At 45.8% G+C, this 25,605-nt stretch overlaps 1 long non-coding RNA gene across 1 annotated transcript in view; it reads right to left on the bottom strand.

Annotated features, from left to right (window-relative positions):
• LOC143737769 (uncharacterized) overlaps nt 1–25,605 on the bottom strand; it is a 31,540-nt gene extending 5,935 nt beyond the window's left edge. The window contains exons 1-4 of the long non-coding RNA XR_013203708.1: nt 25,346–25,605; nt 23,399–23,503; nt 15,843–15,898; nt 15,514–15,595 (exon numbers count right to left, since the gene is read on the bottom strand). This is a non-coding gene — a long non-coding RNA (uncharacterized LOC143737769). The remainder of the gene's footprint in view (nt 1–15,513; nt 15,596–15,842; nt 15,899–23,398; nt 23,504–25,345) is intronic.

Here is a 25,605-nt window from a genome sequence, read left to right as displayed (position 1 = left end):
AGGATGGCGCTACCCAGAGAGTAGGCCAGGTGTATTTGTAGAGGATCAGTTGGCCTGGTGATGGCGGAAACCAGCATAGTTAACACAAGGCTTAAGGGTTTCAAGTACGGTGGGATTCTACCCGTGGTTGGGCTGTCATTTGAGGAGTTAACCTCCCAAGCATGTCTGTTATCAGGGCTGTAACCAGCTGAGTTTGGGCAAAGTCATTCTGGAAGACAGTAAACAGCGGTTTCATGCAGTTCATGGTCTGATTCAGCAGGACGCTGTGAATGTTGAGAATGACCATGTTCTTCTCAATGTCTTGCCGATGGTTTGGAAAGATGCACTCTGCGTGGTGAGTTGCTCTTTTAGCTGTGAGAGTTCAGTCTGGATTTCAACCACATGCTGTTTCACAGTGGCTATGTTTGCTGTCTGGACACTTGGCATACCAGTGTCGAACAGAGTTCTGGCGGCAGCTACGGCTCCGAGCAACGCTCCCAGGAACCGTTTTGAGTGTTAGTTGGTGCTTTAGAGTCCTGATTGTGTAACAGTCACTTTCCCAAGTTGGTTGGACATGTGTTCGACCTTGGCCTTGGCGTGAGAGAGGGAGTCCTCTGTCCATCGGGCACTTGCCCAGCTGTATTTGGCTACGGTGCTGGGGTAGTGTGCTCTGTAGGCCTTGTGGGGCTGGATGAGTCGAACATGCGCTTGATGGGTGTAGGTCCTGCAGTCGGTGATCAGGAGTCTCAGTCGTTATCTCGGTGGCAGCTGTCCTCTGGATGGCTGACAGCACGGCATGGCAAACCACAGCAGCAACCTGGTACAGACAACAGGGAGAGAGAGAAAGAAAGGGGAGGAAAAAAAAACAGCGAGGGTTGTCTTTGGTTGGACTGGGCAGTCTTTTTATTTCATGGGTGGCAACTAGGTTTAGCTTGCCTTGGCCCATGTTTTGCCACATCTTGCTGCTGGCATGTCGCTTGCTTCAGTGTATTGTCAGTGGCTCTGGTGCTGTGGTTTGCAGCGCATGATAAGTCATGGACGTACATTGGCCTTATCCCCCCTTTGCGCCGTTGCATTACACGTCTTTGCGTTGTGGTGTCAGACGGCGCACACATAGAATGTAGCTCTGTGCACGCAGCATGTGCTTGGTGTCATGTCGTGTTCTGACAAATGGTTGTCAGTGAGTGTAGACGGCAGTCAAGGGTTGGTTGGAGGGGTCTGAGAGGTGGTGAAGCAAAGTCTTTATTGTGTCAGAAGCCCGCATGTTCGTTATGTTTGTGTTTGTAAACAGTGGAGCTAGCGTAAACTGCTGTGAGGTAGACAGTTTAGGTTGTAAAGTTCTTATGCTGTGTGTAATCACTTCAAACTTCAGGGTGGGTGGACGGGTTTGAAGTGACCACAGCTAGTCGTTAAGTGCGCCAGGCTTGGTGAGGGTATGGGTTTGGTCATTCAAGTCTTTGTCAAGGCCCGGTTGCCTTGAGTGTCCTTTCACCTTTTTCCAGTAGACAATCATGTTGTTTGTTCTTGTGATGTCATCGCATGCCTGGAACCGGTGTTGGTGTGTGACAGGCATGTGGTTTGAAGTCTTACAGCCATTTTGTTTCCAGCCTGGAAGTTGGTATGGGAAACTGAGTCTGGCATAGTTAAAGTCTGTGCCCATAAGGAGTTCTTTGATGTTATGCGTCAACGCGATGTGCAGCGTTATGAGGATGGCTGCTACCTCAGCATATTGTGATGACTGCGGGCCCAACTTGAAGTATTGTGGTGGGCACGGTATGTCATTTACCTACAGCATGCCCGCACCTGATTGACGGGTGCCCTCATGGTGGTAGGAATATCCATCGATGTAGGGTGTGGGCATACCTTGACACGCATTCTCTTTAAAGTACCTGTGACAGGTCAGTTGTTGTTGTTGGGGTTCTTCTACATTCACCGTCGCAGCTGGTGTGTTATCAGAGCAGTTTTGGCAGGCTGCCAGGCCGTGGCCTAGCGCACACTTGTGATTTTGAGCATAAGTGCCTCAACATTGCGCCCCTGGAGGGCCATTAACCATGTGGCTATGCGTGAATTGGTGACCACGCCATCTCGGATGCACTGGCTCCAATGTAGTTGGAGAATCTCTGGATGGCCCATACAGTGCAGAGCAGGGCTTTTTCACAGTCTGAGAATTTAGTCTCTGGTGGGAGAAGTGTCCTGATGACATATGTAACGACTCCTTTGTCTTGATCATGCCTTTGGTATAGGCCAGCACTGAGACAGTGGTTGGAGAACCCAGCTTCTAGATAGAACTCTTTTTGTTGGTCAGAGTAAGCCAGACATGGAGCTGTGCATAAGTGTCGTTTTAGCTCATTCAAGGCATTGTCTTTAACTTCTGTCCATACAAATGGGCAATCTGTTTTCAGAAGGGCAGTTAGAGGTTTTGCAATGTCTGAGTAGCTTTCGCTGAACTGCCGTGAGTAATTGCGCACCCATAGAAAGCTTGTAGCTTGAGATGTTGGTGGGTGGCTTGACGTTTTGAACAGCTTGAATACGGCTGTACTGCGGTTCGATGCCTTGTGATCCGATGAGTGGGGCCACATAGTTGACTTTGGTTCGACACCACTGTCCTTTGTGGAGGGCGTTCTTGGCACCGGCAGTGGATAATTGGTTGAAAACATAGTCTAGCTCTTTCAGGTGGTCAGCCACTGTTGTGCTTTTCATGAGAACATCATCAACGCACATAATGTTACCTCTCATTCTGGCATCTGGGCATGCCTTGTTCAGGAAGATGTTGAACTCAGCAGGTGCGTTGGCATAGCCCAATGGGTACCTGGTGAAAGTGAATTGTCTGTTGCCGAACGTGAATGCTAGCTTGTGCTGGTCTTCTGGATGCACAGGTATGGTCCAGAATCCAGAGGCCACATCAAGTGTTGAGAAGATTGTGGCTTTTCTGATTATGGGTATTTCTTGCTCCAGCTGGGTCATGGGCCATCGGGACAGTGGCACCTGTTGATTCAGTTTCCTGCAGTCAATGGTGGGTCGCCACTTGCCGTTTGGTTTGAGGACGGGCCAGATGGGGGCAGAATGGGTGCTGTTGCATGGACGGATGACACCTTTTTCAAGCCTGGATTCGATGATCTCTCGCACCGGTTCGTGTGAAGCGATGGGGATCTTGCCTGACTGCCTGACAAAAGTGGGAGGAGCATTAGGGTGCGTTGGGATGCGCACAGTGTGGGGTTCAGTGAGACCACAATCTAAAGAGTCTTTGGCAAAGGATGCTTTGAACTTGTAAAGGACTTGTCTGAGTCTTTGTAGATCTGCATCATTTTTAATTGCGTCAGCGTCTTTTAGAATTTGCTGAACTTGAGACTCAAATCCTGGGTACGGCTCCTCTGTTGGTGTGTCGTCTGTCGTGTTGGCAGGCAGAGGTGCAGCAGTGTCGTCAGTCTCGCAAGCAAGCTGTCTGGAGACTTTGTATACTGCAAGGTATTGGTCCTCTGTCAGTGCTGTTCTGCATACCTGGTCTTTGTCCATTGGCATGACCGAAGTGATGGAGATGAGTTTGAAGGGTGCTGTGAACACTGTGTGGTTTGTGCTCCCTTCGGGTATCATTGAAGATGGGATGGGCCCAATGATTGGTAGTGTGAGTTCAAAGTCATGGAAGTCGTGGCTCACTAGCCATCCCACCCGATAGACTTTTGGAATGGTGGTGTCCATCGCCACACAGTTGTTGAAAAGGATGTAGACTACACGCGATGACACTTCAGTAAGGGGTGTGGCTTCCAGCGTGAGTCCAAGTTCAGCACATTCGGGTGAAGGTTGAAAGAAGCCCAGCATGTGGTTTTAGGGTTTGACCACAACGCATGTTGAGCCGGACGGCGACCCCTTTGGTGTAAGCTGGTATTCAGTGTCCTATTCATTGATTAGGGTGCCAACCTCAGGAATGGTTTGACCTGACAGGAGGTTCTCAGTGTTGGTTGGAACAACAGGGGGCTGTAAAGTCAATGGGGCCCACACTACCTCATTAATGATGTCCACATGAGCCTTGAGGTGAGTCAGGATGTCTACCTCAATGTAGAAATCATGGGGCGGGTCCGGAAGGACCAGGAAGTAATGGGTCAGACACCGGTGGTTCCAGTTCAGGTTCAAAGCAAAGACACCTTTGGCCGTCATCATGGTTGATGGGTACGTGTTTAAAGGAAAACGGGTGCGCTTGCTGGCAGAAGGAAGGTCTGGTGTGTCTTAATGAGAGCATTGAATAGTGAGACACTGATGGCTGAGTTGTCTGCCCATAGTGCAAGTACAAAGTCAGTAGTGGTTACATCATTCAACTGCAGGTCAGTTGTGACCTTGGGGCAGAAGGAATCAGAGTCTTTGGTGAGCTGTAAGGTGCATGGTAGCGGATTCGAACCTACAGTTGGTGTTGAGTCTGTGTCTTCATGGCTGGCTGTGGGAGTTTCCGTGAACTCTGTGACTTGAAAGTCTGGTTTTGCTGGAGTTCCCGTGACCTTTGTGATCGACTGTCTGGCTGTGTCTGGAGGGGGTCAAGTTCTTGTACTTGAGCCCAGACTTTGAGCTGTTTCAAGTCCAGTAACGGTTCAAAGCGATCTAGCACGTCTTTGCCAATTAGAAGTGGGTAAGTGTTCATTTTTTAGGTGTGCACTGGGTGGATCAGACTCATAGAATCAATTGTCAGGTGGATGGGAGCTACCTGTTTGAGCCGGATGTCGTTCTGGCTGTGGGATTGCACGTTCAGTTCACAAGTTTGAGGTGTAAGAGTTCGATCTTGTCTCTTAGCTTGAAATTGGAGTCTTTTTGAAAAGGTGAGATGAGATCACCGTAAGATGTGATGCTGTGTGTTCCCTGCTCACTTCCTTTTCCAACGTGATGTTCAGGAGGAGTTACCGGCCCACCCCCTTTTCGACCAGGTTGCCCAGGAATGTTGTCATTGGGGCAGGTCTGACGATCAATGGGTGGTTAGGACCGGTTTTGTGTGAGCATTTTCTGGTACCTTGGGATAGTGGTACCTGATATGAGGAAGTGTGCTGTCTCATTCAGGGTGTGCAGCTGTCAGCTGTGGAGCTTGGGTGATGCTGTCACCTTGTGATGTGACAGTTAGCTCTGTGGTCTTTGGCTGACGAGCAGTGTTCGGGGTGCTTGGCTCAGTCAGTTGGTAGTCAGACCGGGCGTTGGTTTCGGTTCTTATGCTTAGACATAGATGTGTGGTTTTTTACAGTCTGGTTGGACACAGTCTTTTGCTTGACATAAGCTTTGTGGGCCAAGTCTCGTAGCTGTTGGGCAGACATGGTCCGTGAACAGGCCAGGTGATGACTCACTGTGGGATGCAGATTTCGGAGAAACAGAGTTCTGAAGTTGAAATCCTCTTCCATACCTGGCTTGTTCCGTGCTCCGAAGTAGGCTTGTCGGAATCGGCCGTAGTAGGTCTGTGATGTTTCAAGTCTTGTCTGCTTGAGGTCCATGGCGATGGCTTGGTCTGATTCTGGATCAGAGAATGCTCAGATCAAAGCTTGTCGCAGCTGCTGGTAGTCAGTTTTGACAGTCTTTGTTTGACGGTCTAGGAAGCTGCGCACATCACCGCTGGATGTGATTCTTAACAGATACAAATTGTCCCAAGCTGTCATGTTGGCGACAGTTTGCAAGTGAAAGTCAATGTCCTGTAGATAAGAGTGAATGTCATCACCTCCTGCAGGGTCTGGATTGAACGTAGGGATGTTTCTGGCCAGCTTGTCGAGTTCTTTGGGGGCCATGCCGTGGTTAGCGGCAGGGGTTGTCTGGAAGCTGGCTGGTGACATCTTGAGCAAGGGGCTTTTAACCCCCCCTTTCAGCTTTGAGTTTGTGGCTGAAAGGTACGGACCGGCTGGTTAGGGGAAACTTTGTGGTGTGCGTTTCCCCTTCCCGGTCATTCTGCAGTCTATAAGAGTGTTTCAGCTCTCTGTGAACAATGTCAAGTTCGTTTTTTTTAGATCGTGTCTCTGCTGAGTAAGCTCGTGGATTTCAGCTCGGGCTGCGTGCAAGTGGTTTTTGCAGGCCTTGGCTTTAGCGTCTCTTTCTTTTAGTTCAGTCTCTGCTCTTACAAGGAGAACTTCACCTTGTCGGAGTTTCTCGTTGAGTTCCTCTCTGGCGTTTCTCTCCGCTTGCTTTCTTTGGTCTGTGTCGAGACGAAGATCACACAGGGCCTTTTGAAGTCTTTCCGCTTCTTTCTGTAGCGCTGGATCTGTGTCGTCCTCTTTCTCGCCCTGGTTCTGGGTCTCGAGGAGGAGCTGATCAAGGCGACTCTGGGTTCGGGCCTGGTGCTTCCGGGCCTCCTCCGCTTGAAGCAGAAGCGCTGCTGCTTGTTGCTCCAGGTCGATGTTACTCCGTTCGCTGAGCCTTGCCTGGGGGACGAGGTTGTGTGCGATGCCTCTGACGATTCTGGCCCAGTCTTTGTAGTTGTAGCTCAGGGTTGGATCCAGGGCTATCAGCTTGTCCAGCTCGGTGTCCAGCTGCTTTTGGCTCAGATGCTGCAGGTCACTGGCGTCCTTGGGCAGGAAGGGGGTTGTCATGGCTCTCGACCATGACTGTAGGACAGGAACATACTGGCTCACTGTGGGCGAGAGGAACACAACATACACAAACAAAGAGACCAATGCAAGTCCGTTCTAAGCTTAACCTGTTAAGCTGCAAGCCCACTTTTGAAAAATCCCCAGAAATGACATACCCAAACTGAAAGAGATCCAGTTCATGAACCCTTTGCAATAAAAGCACAAGTATGATCTCATTTGAAAGCTGACACCTGGTAGTTTATTGTAAATGTAGAATTAATTATTGTCATAATGATTTTTTTTTAAATAGCTTCAAAGTTTTGTAAAGTTATTAGAAATTTATTTTTATGAAACATCTTCATAAAAATAAATTTAAGTTGGCCCTGGAGCAATCTAGAAAAGCACTGCAGCTAAAGCCATATGTGTGACCATTTTATATTTAAAATCTGAAAATGATAAGTCTAAAACTCTGGATTTAGTTAAATGTTTTTCAAGATCATGTCAACTTACTTAATTTTGATTAGACTCTAAAATGCAAACTGATGTTTAGTCATCTTCTGAGTCATCTATTCAGTCTATTGTCTCTATTATTTTGTGGTGCAAACGAGCCCCAGTCAGTGTGAGTCTCCCCTGCACACATTTACACCTCTCCTGACTGGTTATGGCTCTAAATATGCATTTCTTTTGTCTGCATTATAGCTACTAACGACTGGCTATTCACAGGCTATTCATAGGGTTTCAAACCCTAATTTCTTTTAATCAAAGTTCTCACTAAATATTTGAAACTGGTATCAAATATACTGAAACATTTCAGTAAGCATTCCTATTTATAAAAAAATCATAAAACAATAACTGCTGGTGGCAGGTGCACCTGGGCTAGCTAGCATGTTAGCTTAGCACACCATCAATACACGACCATTTATGAGATTAAAACCATGTTTGTGCTCCAAACTTACTTTATAACGCAAGTCGAGTGTTTTAAATAATCTTCTGTGATCTAATTTTGCTTCAGATAAAAAAAAATCAGACAGAAAATGTATTATTTATAGTGTTCTGCACGATGATGAAATCTATATCGATTAGCATTACATTATAAATATAATATATTATTATGAAATACCTGGCATGGCTTGAAGAACACAGGTAACTCAAATATCATTGCAATCATGTTTATTGTCTTCAAAACATCTTTATCTGCATGTTACAGCGATCTCTGTCAGCTACTGTCTGTATCAGTGACGTCTGGAATGTCACATGACTATGGGTCTTCTTCGTGATCCATATATGGACTGTTATTGTGCATATAGCGCCCTCAGGCTATTGGTATGAATTGAAAACACAGCACATCTCAGTAAGAAGCGATCATAATGATTACATCGACGCATTTGGGTATAAATTCAATAAATATTATTCCTGTCTATAGAATATGATGTGAATCTATGAGAATATATCAATATTTCTCCAAGTCTGCACATTTTTGAGCTAAAGCCCTGAGGGACGTTGTTTTGTGAATCGCTGTCATGACGACAGCACGGAGTGTTTTTTTATGAATGGACCAGCTGACGCTCATAATTCATAATAAAGGTATCGACTCATTTTTTCATTTCATAACTCCTGACACAAATTAAGACATAACTGTCACTATAAGTTTCTCAGAATACAATAGTGGTCAAATACTGCATCTTGAGTCTTATATCTTTTTAATGATGTATATAGTTTGTCAAGGTATAACATTAAATCTGATAGTAAATTTGAACAAAATAAAAAAAAAAACGCTTCAGTGCGCCGACGCTCTGGCAACGGTTAACAGGTTAACAAGCTATACTCATACGGGCTATGCCGTTCATGAGAATTTTGGGGCTAACTGATGTAAACAGTTAGCGAAGCCAATTGATTTGGGTCGACGAAGGACCCGAACTAGGGATTTGACAGGCAGTAGCCTAGCGGGTCACGTGATGACACCGGCTGCGTAATTGTCACTCTATTCTATTATTTAGCTTCCTTGGTGGCTCTCACAGGTTACTCTCTCTAAGTGAAATGAAAGAAACAAATCACAACAGAACACAGAGATAGAAGAGATCAGAGTGAAAGGAAACAATGAAAATGAATAGGTCTGAAATGAACTGGAATAAATACTAACACCGGAAGTGTTAGGGAGAATAAGGAGGCCTAAGCCGACTACCGCTGATAGGGTTTAAGATAGGGCCTACGGGTGAGTGGGGTTGTCGAGATAGCAACCTAAGAAAGTGTGGCTTGGAGAAGAGATGGGCCAAACACTTAAAATATCCGGGAGATATCCAGTATTTTGTGGCTCATAGTAGGTGGAATGGGTTTTTATTAAATTTAGTTTACCTGCTGTGAATTGAATCCACTCCGGTGAGAACCAGTGGCATGGTCAACCTCCCTGGCGCTTCCCAAACACTCAACCGCGGTGTCCTCGGCCCTCCGTTACTCTGTGTCGTGTTGCGCCCTCCCAAACAGCCTTTGTGACTTTAAACACAACTCGGCAAAGCCAAGATGTCAACCGCCAGACAACACTACAAAATTGGGCTGTTCCCCAGAACCCTCCCAGAGGAGTGGCCTCTTTTTAGGCCCCGGTTTAGGTACTGGTCCCAGAAATTGCCTTTTTGTGTCGGCTGGACTGGTTGACTACCTTTGGAGTGCCAAATTGCTGATGTCAGCACTGCGGGCCGCAACGACGGACAGAGATAAAAGAAACCGAGATTCACGCACAGTAGGGTGTTGGTAACGCTGGTCGGACAACCCTGCTGGCCGGAACACCACCAGAGATGACTTCAAATCACCAAGGGAGTACTACAATAGATACACAAAAGGATGAACAAGGGAAGCTTAAAGTGAATTAAGGCTTGTTTGTTTAAACCAAATTGAGTAATTATTTATGTAGCAATAAGAGTCGAAGGTTTTACTAAATAATAATAAAAAGAGGGAATTATGATAATGTTGGTAATTATCAAAATAACCTAACCCAAAAGAGAGGAAAAATAATTAAAATCAAAATATAAAGAGACAGGATTGAAACACTGTAGATAGAAGAAGCAGGCCGCAGTAGTGGGTTTTCACCACGAGGGGGCGTATTCCTTCTCTGTGCTTTGCCTGGGTAAACAGAATACTTGATTCAAATTCAAAATTCAAAACTTGTTTAAATTTAAAACTTAAAACAAGCAGGAAAGAATTAAAAGGGAAATCAGAATGATATCCTATAATAGCTAATAACACCGTAAAGTATCATTAATAACTATAAAATAATCAAAAAGGGGAAGATGAGATAGATGCACAATTCAAAACAGAGTGAAAGGAGGAAAAACGTGATACCGACTTAGGGGGAAAGGCCACAGGGTGGCGCTGTTCCCTCCACATGGATATCAGTGACTGACAGGCAAACACGATGTAAATTTAAACTGGTTTAAAACCAAATTAAAATAAGCGTGAAAGGAGATTGAGAAATCAGGATAAAATTTTATAATAATTAACAACAACAGTAAAGTATCGTCAATAACTGTAAAAAGAGAAAAGTAGAAATAGGCAATTCAAACAGAATTGGACAGAGAGACAAGGAGAGTTGAGTGAGACGACTTGGGCTCTCTCTGGCTGTGCTGGGATTTAGTTTAAGTTTTAATTCAAATCTTGTCTTGAACCAAACTCAAAGTAAATGTACCAGTCAAAAGCAGAACAATTTGTCTAACACAAAATAATATTCGCACGAGCAAAGGTCTAAATGGAAATAATTCTTGAGAATTTAGACAGGGAAATGAATTCCCTTAATTCACAGGGAAATGAATTCAGCAGTAAAGAGAGCATTATCTGAAACGGCCACAAGATGGAGTAATTGCGCTCATGCAGGCTGAAGTCAGAAGGCGGGAAGTAATTCGAGACTCCTAAACACTTAAAGGCCGCCCTCTGGTGTTTAGCAAGCGGAATTACAACCGACTTTAATGTGATTCAAACTAAGAGCTTTCAGCTCGCGTCGTGCGCTGAATTCCTGCAATAAATCACAAATAAACAAGCAGATCTCTGTGGATCTTTCGGTGCTGTACTGCACAAGAGCGTGAAACAGGATTTTTTCGCTGTGAAAACACGCAGATGTGAAACAACAGGAATTTCCGTCTGTTGTTACTCACATAAACATTTTTATGTATTAGATTTACATTTAAATGTATCAGATCTTTAATTGGGTAGCTAAACCAATTTTGACCAGGAGTTTACAGTTTTTGTTGAATATCACTGGGTTAACCACGAATTCAATAACGACATTATGTAAGGCCTTTTACCACTGAAGAGAGGAAACTCGCTCTCGATCAGATTTACGTCTTGCTCTGAGAAAGAGATTCTCGTCTTAATCAGGCGTTTAAATAATATTAACATGTACCAGCTGCAAAGAGTTTGCTTCGTCTTTACAGGGACAGGTATAATATGAACTGCGTTGCGCGACTTTCACTGGAGCGCGCATAAAAAAAAAAAATATATATATATATATTAATACACAATATACTCATAGATTGAAACTAAATTTGCTCATAAAACAAAGTTTGAAATGCCTCGCGATCTCCACCAAACTGTAGCGACAATGAGTCTTACATTAAATTAGCTCAAATTATATATAGGGAATTTAATAATTAATCCTGAATGATTAATATATTACATATTACAGTTAAATTACCGAAGCTGAAAATAGATCGATTGTATATATGAATGATCACCATAATGGGTTATGGTTCGTCATTAATATATCAATAGTCTTATTACAGATCGATTATATGAGATAACCTTAAATGGAATTAATTTAGTTATCGAACAATCTGTTTGTCCAGCAAATGGCCGTAAGATTAACTTATCAATTTTCAACAAAAATTATCTCTTTCTTATAATTCCAAAAAAGCTATTTCCTGGCCATGAAAAATCACCTTCTTGTTATTATAAAATTTAGGTTACTGAAATAGTAACGAATTGTAAAGCTTTGTAGCAAAAGGGTCGAACACTTCATTGACTTTGTAAAAATGAGAACTTTAGACAATTAGCAATCAAGAATATAATGGTTTTAATAAAATTAAACTACGGATACAGAATTCTACATTTAAACCCGGGATACATGTATGTACAATAAACAGTAAAACTAACGAGACAAACGAATAACAACGGGAGTGAGAGAGAGAGAGATTGAGTGAGAGAGAGAGAGAGGGAATATATATATATATATATATATATATATATATATATATATATATAGAGAGAGAGAGAGAGAGAGAGATAGAGGATGAGAAAGTGAAACTAACGGTCAGGATGAGAGAGATCACCGGGGTGATCGCAGCATGGCAAAAATCACAGACAATAACCCTTAGAGAGGCAACAAGAAATCACATCAATCAAATCAAATCAAATCAATAACCTATACTTGCGTATATGGTTCTCTTTGTGTGAGCTGAAAAACGCAGAGTCGTGTGCGTGTTTGTCCTTCGGCGCTATAGGCTTGTTCTCTCGTGTCTTCCCGGGCGAGCAGACTCGCGGGAAGTTTTAAAGGTTCACCGAACGTGAAGTTACCAAGGAAATAGTTCAGAGTTCATCTCCCTCGGGAGGGAGAGGCGAAGAATGAAAATAAAACTTAGTAAAGAAAGGAAAAGAAAAGAAACGCGGTGTAAAGCTCCCTAAAGAGCCATGGGACCGGTACCCTCTCACAGGGAAAGTGCTCTCTTTTTTTAGAAACTCCTGTGTCAGTTTCTTATAGAGAGGAGGGGTTCACGCCTGCTTCGCGTATGTGAACCAATCATCTTAGAGCATCTCGAGCGGGAAAAGTTCTTCTTTGTCTTGTCAGGATAATTGATGATGCTATAAAATTTTGTCATTTCTAGCCAGAAAGATTGTACACACAGAACAATACATTTTACTGTAATATCCTATGTATGACTGGTTTAGTCAAAACAAGACGGTCAAACAGGTACCAAGATTGGCCGGAAAGAGTAGAAGAAACATAAAGTTACATTCATATGCAGAATTACACACATTTAATGTTCACTCACACGACTATAAAGCCATAATACCGGCTACCATGACCTAGGAAAGATCAAATTCATGTTTATACATTTCTTAAGTGGTTATACTTATAGAAAATATATAATTGCAGAGTCTATTCCTCTTTCTTTATCAGAATTCAAGTGGGAGCTGTGATTCCCTTGGAATTCCTTTTGGGGGTCATAAAGTTTTATGACCTAGCAAGAGGGAGAGTTTACAGAAGATGATACTGTTAGGTAATCTTTCTTTAGAAATACACTTAAGATTTGAAGTTACAGACCAGTCTCCAATTACATCTATAGAATAAGACAAAACTAATTAGATATGCATGCATACAGGAAGGTTAGATACAATTCTGTGTTATACATTAAGGACATTCCTATCCTAAGTTGCACACAAAGGACGTTTGTGTGCGGGTATGTGTGGTGTGTGTGTGTGTATCCTTAGGGCATATTGTCCATCCGTGGTGTGCATCACGTGAGGGTTTCGAGAACAACGGGGACCTGTTTCTTGATTGCGCAATGCGTCATAAATGAAGTTAATCAATGACCTGCTGGCAGACATTGGGGCACCGTTTCACATGATTCAAGGTTTTGTGAATTAAACATATATGTGTTCATATTTGTTCAGTAGTGAAAGGAAAACAGGATTCGGTCAGTCGCTACAACTATTATTTCTAGACTTATATTACATTTGATAATTCAATTTGTATACCCAAGTTAGATTTTCCTAAAAAAACATAATGCACTGCTTAATTCAATTGTATTTTTCTTCTATTGTATTTATCTATGCTTGTAATTTGTTTTATAATTTTCTATGCAGATTCACTTTTGAATAGATTTCACTCCCCAATTATTCTATGATTATTTTCAAATAGACCTAAATAATTAATCTGATGAAATTGTTTTTATATTGCAATATATATATATATACATGAATATCAGATGATGTCACCAACGTCTCCTCACTGACGTCACACAATTCTAAAACTTGTCTTCCGCCATCTTGAGTACCTGATTCGGCAAGATCGATACGTCAGTCGCAAAGGAAGTAGAGCTTATTCTCTGGCCGAGCCCGAACTTGCGGGCCGATATTTCCCGTCACTATCCTCGGGCCGGGCCCTTGATCTAGAGATGTGCACTCCCAAAGCAAAAGAGTGCGGCGCGGGACTAGATTTGATGGCGAGTGCGAGCGGCAATGCACTCTCTGTGTGTGTGCGCGTTGCAGGGAGAATAAAACGATTCGCGGGACTCCCGCAAACTAGAAATATCTATGAATAAAACATATAAAAACTAATACATTTTTGCAGAAAAGCAACAAGAACTAAAACAAAATAGAAACGATTTACAGGCCAGAGTTTCCTTTTAAAACACGTTTGCAGTGTTGAGCAATTGTAGCCAAAAACAGACATACTTGATTTCTTCAACGCAAAGGCCAATCAGAAGCATTTAAGATAGACTCCCCTCACTGCTCAAAACCTCTATGCTCAAAACTGACTTTTTGTTCAAAGCTCTGTATGCTGACAAATCCTCTAATTGTAACAAACAAAGTGTATGAGATTCATTGTGCAGTCAGCTTAATTGATATTAACAGAGATGTGAGATCGCAATTAACTGATGTCAGCTTTTTAGGAATTATTAAGGGAGCGCACTTTGCGCGCATTCAGTCAAAATCCTTCAATCATATCATGCCCAACGATGCACGCAGCTGCTTGCTTTTATGTTATAACAGTGGTTTGTGTGTGCAAACTCTCTGTGCAGTGTTCATGTTGTCTGTGGTGAGTGGATGTATGATAATGAGCTTACGCTAGCTTAGGGCAGTGCGATATCACGATTTATGATCGTGGATTAAAATATATCCACCATCTGCTTTTGAAGAAATGTCGTAGTATCGTGCATTCTATCAGTTGCAGTTCTGGCGCCTCCGTCTCAGCATAGGCTACAACGCGACGTATATTCACATCAAATGTTAACGCAAAGGAACGGGACAATGCAGTTCACATAAGTTCATTATTTGCATGTGCTAACAAGTCATTCACGTGTTGATGCGCGGTTCTAACGAGCGCTTTTCTGAGCGCGTACACCCGATGCGCACGCGCACTAAGCCTGTCTAACAACAGCGACAGGTTACTGAACGAAGTTATTTTTCTAGTCTTATTGCGCGAATACTGTCAAATACACACAGGGTTTACATAAAAAAAGTTGGTTATGTATAAAGTGAAACAAACAGAGAAAATCTGCTTCCTAGCTAATGCCGTCAGTATTGTAGACAGTACCCGGCAGGTACTCAAGATGGCGGCAGTCAACTGGAAAAAGAGCGGATGACGTAAGAGGTCATGTGACTGATATTCATGTATAGCAGAAAAAACAAAATATGTAGTTAAGTTTTTCAATATCGTGCAGCCCTAATATTGAGCATATCTTAAATTGAACATGGATTGATAATTTGTGATACCAGATGAGATGTATATATAATAGATTTTGAACTGTACTATTTTTGTATTGCAGGTTATAATAAAGACATTTAATTATACATTTTTTAAAGATCTTGTAAATAACTTTGCTTAATATTAACATTATTATTAGTAGTATATAAATAATAATAAAAAATTCATCATGAGCTATTGGCATGTAAATGAACATGATGAGAATAGAGAGTGAAAAAAAACAGCTCTATCTAAAACTTTTCAATCAAGTCAAAGGAGTACCAGCTCCTGTTGTAAAGTTATAGTACACAGTACACACACATGAGGTACAGCCTCTCCCTACTCTTACAAAATTACAAACAACCAGGCTGAAAAACACATGTTGTATGAAGAACCAATAACGTCCGAGCTTATCGATACTGCGGTCTTCCTTAATTTGGCCCCAGGGCCTGTTTAATACTGGGTTTCGATACCCATCCCTACATATGGGTGAGTTCATATGGATGAAAGCATGTTGTGTTTTGTCTCTTGGTTTGTGATAGTGGCAGCTATTGTGAAACTCACCTTCTTCATCTACTGAGTGTGGATGGCATCAAGATCTTGCCCTGAAGAATCACAGGGCCAAACGCTAGGGATTATATCTCATCTGGTGACAAGAGCATAGCCATAACTTTAAGAACTCTAATGATATCTTTACCCCTGATATTGCATTGGGGATATAAATTCAAACATTTTAAAGGCTAAGAGTATGAGACATGAGTAAGCTGGCCAGATATCTGTGAAAAATAACTTGCTTGCCTAAAGTTGTCGACCCCCTGAACCACATTCAGCATTTATAAGTAAAAAGAATTTCAGTATTTATCAATAAAAAATACATACAAATAAATAAATACCTTTGAGTTGGACAGTAGGGTGTCTGTCTCATTGGCCAACATAATTCAAAACAGATCTAGAGAAATAAAATATACCAATGACCATGATATCCTGTTATTATAATAGTTAAATAAATTATTATAACTATGACCATTATATTTGTCACTTAATATTTAGCTGATTATTTAGCCTACAGGCTTCTCAAGGATAATCTCATTGAAAAAAACAGGAGTTAATGATATTAAAAAAGTGAGTTCCCTTTCGTTGTCACTCCGAGTTACGTCGGATGACGACGAATGGGGTTTCGCTTAGAACACCTATCGACTTCGAGTATTACAAAACGAGCCAATGGCAAAGAAATGCCATGGGTCTGCGGAATTTGCATGACGTAACTCCGCCCCACCTCGTGGGTATAAAAGGAGGACGCCGGCAACAGGCAGATATGTTTTCGCTTCGGAGCCAAGAGCATTTCTTCACTCCACAGTCATCTCTGACTTCGCTCTACGAGACGAGCTTCTCTCTCCGGTGTTGGTGTGACGGCGATCTGCAGCGAGCTCACAGTGCCTGCTGATCTGTGCAGTAATCTGCCAGTGTGTGTGTGTCTCCCTGTGCGCTTCAACATCGCGGAGTTTTTTCTCTCCTCTCATAAAAGAGCTCGCACGCGGCACGTCTTTTTAAAGACGGCTCGCCCGTGCATTTCTGGTTGCAGCGGACTGGTATCAGACTCTGATGGGCACGAGCGCTGTCTAGTGTGTTTGATCATGCTTGAACAGCGCTCGTGGGTGACTCATGTTCTCGCAAGGGAACGTGATCATCGCGTCATAAATAGGTTGAGACTCGGTGAACTCGCAAGAGTGAGAGTCCCCTCATCCACCCCCCGATCTTCGGCGGGTGGCCAGGGTGACCTGAGGGTTACGGTCTGGAACAAGGCGCCGACTATGTGTCCGTGACCCCAGCCCCCCTCTTCAATGACGGTGCCCGCTAGTGAACTGCGATTCCCGCGAGTCTACCCTCTGGTGGCCCGCGTGTTTCAGTTGAAGCTACAGAGGAAGATGCCATGTCTGTTGCAGCATCACTAGGTGGGCTTGACTCTTCTGGAAGTGAGGGCTCGTCACAGCTGCCACCTTCCGGTGTGCATACGGCTGTGCCTGAGTCTGATCCGGAGATGACGGCCATGCTTTCCTGGGACGATTGGTTTTGGGTAAGGCCGCCGACCCTCGTCCGTGGCAAACCCCAATACCTCTCTTCCCGGATGTGCATGATGAGATCTCGAAGTCCTAGAAGACCCCCTTGTCTTCTCAGGACCGCTCGCTGATCTCATCCGCCTTTCCTCCCCTCGATGGGGCCGCTGCCCTTGGGTACACTGGGGTTCCCCCGGCTGAACGCTCTGTTGCGATGCTATGTGTCCTCAGAGTGCTTCTTCTCGGCGCAATCCTAAGCACCCGCCCGTGGCCTGTAGTTTTTCGTCTACGCTTGTGGCGAGATCCTATAGCGCCACGGGACTGGCAGCCGCCTCACTGCATGCCATGGTCATTCTGCTGGTCCACCTGACCCAGATGCTCATGGACCTGCACGAGGGCGGGACTGACCCAGGGCTCTTCACTGAGCTGCGCGCCGCCACTGACCTTGCTCTCTGAGCGACGAAAGTGGCCGTACGCTCCCTGGGTCAGGTGATGCTCACCAGTCTGTGGCTGAACCTGTCTGATGTGCTGGATGTCGCGCGGACCCGTCTGTCCGACATTCCCATATCGCAGGTCGGCCTCTTCGGCGGTGCGGTTGAGGGCTTGCCCAACAGCTCTCAGCCGCCCATGAGCAGAGTGAGGTTGATTCTGTCCCGACGGCCCCGCCGTCCGCTCAGATCCCTCGTCTGCCCACCGCCGAAGGCGCCCTCCCGCGGCTCCCACCCCGCCCGTTCACGGGCCGGCTCTGGGGGCCGCGGGCGGACGCCACAGCCCTCTCCAGCCCCGCCCCCCGCTACACGCCGGGTTAAGCGGCGCTCGTGAGACGGGCACCTCGGCGATGGAGCAGACTGAGGTTGATTCTGTCCCGACGGCCCCGCCGTCCGCTCAGATCCCTCGGTCTGCCCACTGCCGAGGGCGCCCCCCGCGGCTCCCACCCCGCCCGTTCACCCGGGTCGGCTCTGGAGGCCGCGGTCGGACGCCACATTCCTCTCCAGCCCCGCACCCCGCTACACGCCGGGTTAAGCGGCGCTCTTGAGTTGGGCTCCTCAGAGATGGGACTCAGTTCTTTCCAGGAGTTGGTAGCAGGACCACTCCTTTCCCCGGGGAGGGCCGGGGAAGAATCCTTATTCTCCAAAGAGCTGATTCTCCCGTCTCTGAGCCCAGAGTTCTCGGACGTCACAGAGCGCCGCCCACAAGCCGTGCTCTCCTCGTCCCCCTCTGTCCCAGAGGTGGTTGACATGGCGTGCCGTCCACGGACCGCTTCGCCCCTGTCCCCCTCTGTCGCCAGACCCCTGGCAGAGCAGGCCCCCGCGGGACGACCAGCCTGGTCCTCCCCTGGCCCCTCTGCCAGGGCGCGGTTGCTAACTGTGCCCCCACATCGGGCCGCTATGCCGTCCACGTCTGGGCCAGTTACTCCGCTTCGCTGCCCCTCCGGGGGGACGCCTGTGGTCGCATGATCCCGCTGGTTCAGTTCCTGGGAGCCTGGTTAGAGCTTCCCCGTCTGTCCCGCTGGGTCGCGCGGACCATCAGGCTCGGCTATGCGATTCAGTTCGCACGGTCTCCTCCCCACTTGGGGAGTCCGCTCCACTTTTGTTGGTGGCTATGCCCCCATCAGGAGAGCAGAGATTGCCACCCTGCTGGCGAAGGGCGCAATCGAGACTGTCCCTCCAGCCGAGTGAGGTCCAGCCGGCTTCTCAGCCCCTACTTCATTGTCCCCAATAAAACCGGTGGGTTACGGCCAATCCTGGACTTGCGCGTGCTGAACCGCTCCCTTCACAGGATGCCGTTCAAGATGCTCAAACGCGTTTTCGAATGCATAAGGCCCAGGATTGGTTTGCAGCGATCGACCTGAAGGACGCCTACTTCATGTCTCTATTCTCCTTGACACAGACCGTTCCTTCGGTTTTCTTTCAGGGGCAGGCATCCAGTACGCGGTTTTCCCTTTCGGGCTAGCCCTGTCTCCTCTCATCTTCACGAAGGTCGTCGAGGCTGCCCTTGTTCCCCTTCGGGAACACGGGGTTCGCATCCTGAGTTATATCGACGACTGGCTGATCATAGCTCACTCTCGAGTTCAGGTTGCGAACACAGGGACCTAGTGCTTCGGCACCTAGCTCGTCTGGGCCTTCGGGTCAACTGGGAGAAGAGCAAACTTTGCCCCGTGCAGAGGATCTTTTTTCTCGGTATGGATATCGACTCGGTCGCCATGTCCGCGCAGCTTACGAGCTAGCGCGCGCGCAGTCACTGCTGACTTGCCTGAGACAGTTCGAGGGCAAGAGTACGGTTCCACTGAAACTTTTTCAGAGGCTCCTGGGCATATGGCTTCTGCAGCCGCGGCAACGCCGCTCGGATTGCTTCATATGAGACCGCTTCAGCTTTGGCTTCCCGACCGAGTCCCGAGGTGGGCATGGCAACACGGCACCCTCCGAGTAACAGTTACTCCGACCTGCCGTCAGACCTTCACCCCGTGGTCGAACCTCAGTTTTCTACGGGCCGGAGTGCCCCTGGACCGAGCTTCGCGGCATGTTGTTGTAACGACAGATGCCTCCTCCACGGGCTGGGGTGCCATGTGCAATGGACGTGCTGCCGCGGGCTCCTGGACAGGACCCCGTCGCCTCTGGCATGTCAATTGCCTCGAGTTGCTGGCCGTACGTCTTGCTTTGCGCCGCTTCCGGGCCGTGCTCAAGAACCAACACGTACTAGTCCGCTCAGACAATACCGCCACTGTAGCGTACATCAACCATCAAGGTGGTCTACGCTCCCGCCGTTTGTCGCAACTCGCTCGCCACCTCCCCATATGGAGTCAGAAGCATCTGAGGTCGCTTCATGCCATTTATTTCCACCGGAGCCCTGAACTGTGCAGCCTACGAGCTCTCACGGCTTCAGCCACTCCCTGGAGAATGGCGACTCCATCCCCAGTCGGTCCAGCTGATTTGGGACCAGTTCGGGGACGCACAGATAGATCTGTTTGCCTCCCACGACTCGACCCATTGCGCCCAGTCTTATTCCCTGACCGAGGGCACGCTCGGCACGGATGCTCTGGCGCACAGCTGGCCGCAGGGCCGCAAGTATGCGTTTCCCCCAGTGAGCCTTCTTGCGCAGACCTTGCGCTAGGTCAGGGAGGACGAGGAGCAGGTCATTCTGGTCGCGCCGTACTGGCCCGCCCGGACCTGGTTCTCCGAACTAGTACTCCTCGCGACAGTACCTCCTTGGCCGATTCCCCTGACGAAGGACCTCCTTTCTCAGGGACGGGGCACCCTATGGCACCCTCGTCCCGATCTTTGGAACCTCCACGTGTGGCTCCTGGACGGGACGAAGCAGGTTTGAGTACCCTTCCACCTACGGTGGCGGCTACCATCACTTCCGCTAGAGCGTCGTCCACGAGACACGTCTACGCGTTGAAGTGGAACCTCTTCGTCAACTGGTGCTCTTCTCACCGAGAAGACCCCCGGAGATGTTCGATTAGTGTTGTGCTTTCCTTCCTTCAAGATAGGCTGGAGCGAAGGCTGTCTCCCTCCACCCTGAAAGTCTATGTTGCCGCTATTTCCGCACACCATGACCCAGTCGAAGGTAAGTCTGTTGGAAGGTACGACCTGATCATCAGGTTCCTGAGAGGAGCGAGGAGACTGAATCCTCCTCGCCCTCCTCTCGTTCCCTCTTGGGACCTCTCAGTGGTTCTAACTGCCCTGCGGAGTGCTCCCTTTGAGCCTTTGCAATCAGTGGAGCTGAAGTTCCTGTTAGGGTTGTAACGGTATGAGATTTTCACGGTATGATAATAGTCTCAGAAAATATCACGGTTTACGGTATTAAACAATGATTATTATTATCAGCTGCAATGAACCTTAAATTAATGAAAACTGATAGGGTTTTTTGGTTGAACATATGGTTTATTAAAACAAACTTTTTTAATCTACCTTTTGAAAAAATAAGAAAGAAAAAATAAAGCTGCAGATCTCCCATTTGAACAAACATGTTTGATCAATTGAATTAATAAAATTCTTAATTTATTAATTATTATTTAAGATAATTTTTATTTTGACAGGTTGTACTAAACTCCTATGAGTTTCAGTCAGAGTGTATTTGACAATGATTATTTTCAACAAAATTATGAAATGCTTATTTAGTTCTCTCAGAGCAGCTCTGGATATGTTCATGTGTTCACATCCTTATATAGTGCGTGAGACGGCAGATGCTTTAAACACCATGAACGTCCCACATACTTGAGTGTATACTAGGTGAAACGGTGCTGCTCATTCACACAGACACGCTGAACAAGCAGAATATAGATTTACAGTTTTTTGCGCTGTTTAATAGACACACTCATATAGCGATTTTATTTATTGCACAGCAATATTTTAGATTTATTCATCCATCTATCAAATCGCGCATTTTACGTGACATCTGCGTTATATTGTAAATTCCCTCAGCAACACGTAAATAATATGGACTTAAGTTATAAATGGAACTTTATCTGCAGGGAGGGAAGGTGTTCGCGAATATGGGAGAACATATTTGACATATTTCCTCATTTTGCAGCCACTCTTCGTCCACATTTCTGGACACAACTGGATATCAATCTTCAAGGAAAAACCCACGTTCGTTTTTCGGATACCCAAAGTATTCCCACACTGCAGATTTTAACTTTTTTTTCGAAGAATTCGCAGCCTCAGTCTCAGACATTTTCTCCAGTGCACATGTATAGGTGGAGTAGTCAAGTGGAAATAAGTTGCATATGCGCATTTGAGATCTGCTTTAATTTTTTTTCCAAAACCGTGGATAAGCAAATGTTCACGATATGATAATCGTACAAGTCAATATCGCGATAAACCGCCATACCGGTATACCGTTACAACCCTAGTTCCTGTCTATGAAGACAGCGCTCCTGGTTGCATTGGCCTCCATCAAGAGGGTGGGGGACTTGCATGCATTCTCCGTTGACGAAGCGTGCCTGGAATTTGGGCCGGCTTACTCTCACGTGATCCTGAGACCCCGGCCTGGATATGTGCCCAAGGTTCCTACCACTCCCTTCCGGGACCAGGTGGTGAACCTGCAAGCGCTGCCCCCGGAGGAGGCAGACCCAGCCTTGGCACTGCTCTGTCCAGTACGCGCCCTCCGCGCCTATGTAGACAGGACGCAGTGTTTCAGGACCTCAGACCAGCTCTTTGTCTGTTATGGTGGGAAGCTGAAGGGAAAGGCTCTCTCCAAGCAAAGGTTGTCTCACTGGATAGTGGACGCCATTGCCTTGGCATACCAGCAGCAAGGTCGACCGTGCCCCCTTGGTGTGACTGCCCACTTCACCCGGAGTGTGGCATCCTCTTGGGCTCTAGCGCATGGCGCCTCGCTAACAGACATCTGCAGAGCTGCAGGCTGGGCGACACCTAACACATTCGCCAGATTCTACAATCTCCGAGTGGAGCCAGTGTCCTCTCATGTACTCGCTTCAACCAGCTAGTACTGGACCCGCTCAGTTGTCTTCGCTTGCTCGCCATTCCACTCCACGGACTGGATACGTGCGATATTCTCCTCAGGTGAGCTTCCCCGAAAAGCCCTGAGTTCCTCCAGCACTCCTGACGTTGGCGCCAGTGTCTATTGCCTGTGCGTCGGCTAGGTGCCTCCCGTGTGCATGGTCCCTCCCCTGAGCGACCCCCACATGTGTATTTCCACTGTAAGCCTCTTGAGCATGTGTCTTTCCCTTGGCAAGCCACCTTGCCACCCCTGGGGTTGAAATATTCCACCTGCGGCTGGACACCCCAGTGTTCTCCATGTCTCCTTCGGGTCACATGTGTATTCTCTAAGTCCCCCCCTCTGGGTTGGCAGTAATTGCATATTTCCCCTGAATTTGGGATATGCTCCCCAGTGTACCTTGGTATTCCTGTGCTAAATAGGAGTCCTTCGTCCGTGCCAGTCTCACGACAGGGATCTCAGATTTACGCAGGGCACTGGAAGACAGCTGAGAAGGTGGCGTGATTAGACTGGTAACCCCATTCGTCGTCATCCGACGTAACTCGGAGTGACAACGAAAGGGAACGTCTCGGTTACGTATGTAACCCTCGTTCCCTGAGTAGGGAACGGAGACGTTACGTCTGCCTGCCACTTTCCGCTGTACCGCGGGGATCGCCTGAGCTCAGTCTTGGCTCCTCAGTGAAGAAACATATCTGCCTGTTGCCGGCGTCCTCCTTTTATACCCACGAGGTGGGGCGGAGTTACGTCATGCAAATTCCGCAGACCCATGGCATTTCTTTGCCATTGGCTCGTTTTGTAATACTCGAAGTCGATAGGTGTTCTAAGCGAAACCCCATTCGTCGTCATCCGACGTAGCGTCTCCGTTCCCTACTCAGGGAACGAGGGTTACATACGTAACCGAGACGATTTCTTTCAAAAGCATAAATCTTACAGACCCCAAACTTTTGAAAAGTAGTGCCCTGTATGTTTGAGGTTTTGCTCATGGATAGCCGTGGAGATTGTCTTGGACAGGGGGTGCAGAAGTCCATCAGCATGATGATCTAGGAACATAACATGCAATTTGTCACTGAGCCAACAATGTTACATAGGATTTACAATAGAATAGAGGGTTTATTACAAGGAACTAGAGGGCTGCATTGGGATTGAGTCCTGCCGGGTTCCACGGGACCCAACGCAAATCCCGCGGGAGCGGGCGGTTTGAACCTTGCTGCGGGCGGGAATGGGCGGCTAAAAAAAAAACCTGCGGGATCGGGAGGTAGCCTAGCGAATCTATATGATGGAGAGATATCAATAAATTATGTGGTAAAGAACCTCAAACAGGTATTTACAGCACAAAACCTAAGCAAGGCTGACATTTGGACTACTATTTATCTTCCTGATCAGTGCGTCAGAATAGACCAATTTCGAGCCGACGTCACAGTTACGTCACGGCGCTAGCTAAAGGCAAAACAAAGGGAAAACTGCAGGCGGCCAATACAAACCAGCACAGATTCGGCTACATAATAAGGAGCCTAAATTGTTATTATTATTATTAAATGTCATCTTGTTGTGTTGTTTGGTGCAAGAATCAATGAAAAATGAATATGCTGTATCTGGAATTTTTATTTCTAGGAAATATTCACATCGTCAAAATTGCACCGTAATGTCAGTCTTTACATTGTTGTCTTATTGGCGCTGGCTAGGCAGAACTGCGGATCGTACCACAAAAGTCTTGTACGTGACCATTCATCACATAGTTCTAGGCATCTAAAGATTTATATGCCCTCAGTTTCTCTATCGAATAGGTGTAGAAGTCAGGCCACTCAACCGGAGGTAGCCTAGCCTTAACGTTAATCCTGTCATATCGTCCATCATTGAGTGAGCATGTAACGGCTATGGGTCGGCCAATCTGGTTCCGTCCGTTAAAATTAACTTTTGCAAATAACAATCGCGGTCCTGGACAGTGAGTGACCTTGCACATTAAGATAAAATCGGATTTTCTCCAGTCATTGTTAAAAAACAACCTAACAAAACTTGCAACAAAACGTTAGGGAAGCGGCAAGAGGGATCGTTCTGCCACCACCTAAGCTCCGCCCACAAAAAACGTTACCATGTTTACCAACTGAAAAGGGGTCTATACATGCAGGCCAGGGAAACGAAACAAACAACCCCATGAATCTCTTTAATAATAGCACTAAAAATACGTGTTTTTTCCTGCGGGATGGGAGAAGACACAAAATCAATGCATCTCTATTATTGTGCAGGAAAAAGTGTGTAACACATACGTTGCGGGAGCGGGCGGTAATGGTCAGAAATCCGGCGGGCGTGGGCGGGATGAAGAAAACAGCCCCGCGCAGGGCTCTACAAGGAACCAAGCTAGAGCAGAGGTGAAATGCAGAAAAGAGAAAGAATATATATATATATATATATATATATATATATATATATATATATATATATATATATATATATATATCTTAAGATAATAGATATTGTGAAATAAATGCATATGAAATTATTATGATGATTAAACAATAATGCAACCTTATTGTAGAGGTTTCACTTTCTTTTGATCAATATTTGTAAGTGACGTCACTGATTAACAGTACATTGCATTATATTAGGTTAAATAAATTAGCTTACTTCTAATCACCCATTGACAAATTACCAGCAAAACAAAACTATCAAAAACTGTTCTCTAACGTTACACAAAGATGTGGATAAAACCCCAAACTTTCATAAACAAGAGCTCCAGTCTATAGAGTTACCTAACGGACTTTTTCGAAGACACAAAACCATTTCTATAAAGTAAATATTCAACAGAAGCGTATCAATTACACATAAGAATGGTGTCAGGGCCGTTTGTATGTATTATTTGTGTGATTTTTTTTTACTAAACTTACCTTAAAGCAGTGAAAACAACAGCGAGAGACGCTAGTTTTGCTGTTTGTCAGTTGATGACGTTTCCTCGTTGCCATGCCATCAGCTCTCGCACGTGCTCCAGTCTTTCAATACGACTCGAATGTTTACGCGCACGCGAATTAAAACACTTCAATGGCACGCTGCATATAAATAAACATCTAGAATTAAAACATATCAAATAATTAAAAATTCATTAATATTAAATCATGAATTTAGTTTAAGAATTTAACACCTCTCTATT

The sequence above is a fragment of the Siphateles boraxobius genome, unplaced genomic scaffold, assembly GCF_051911475.1.
Source record: "Siphateles boraxobius isolate OS27281-9 unplaced genomic scaffold, OSU_SipBor_1 130, whole genome shotgun sequence".
In the NCBI taxonomy this organism is placed as follows: domain Eukaryota; kingdom Metazoa; phylum Chordata; class Actinopteri; order Cypriniformes; family Leuciscidae; genus Siphateles; species Siphateles boraxobius.
Note: the sequence above shows the minus strand (reverse complement) of the source record. Positions and strands in the feature narration are given on the sequence as shown.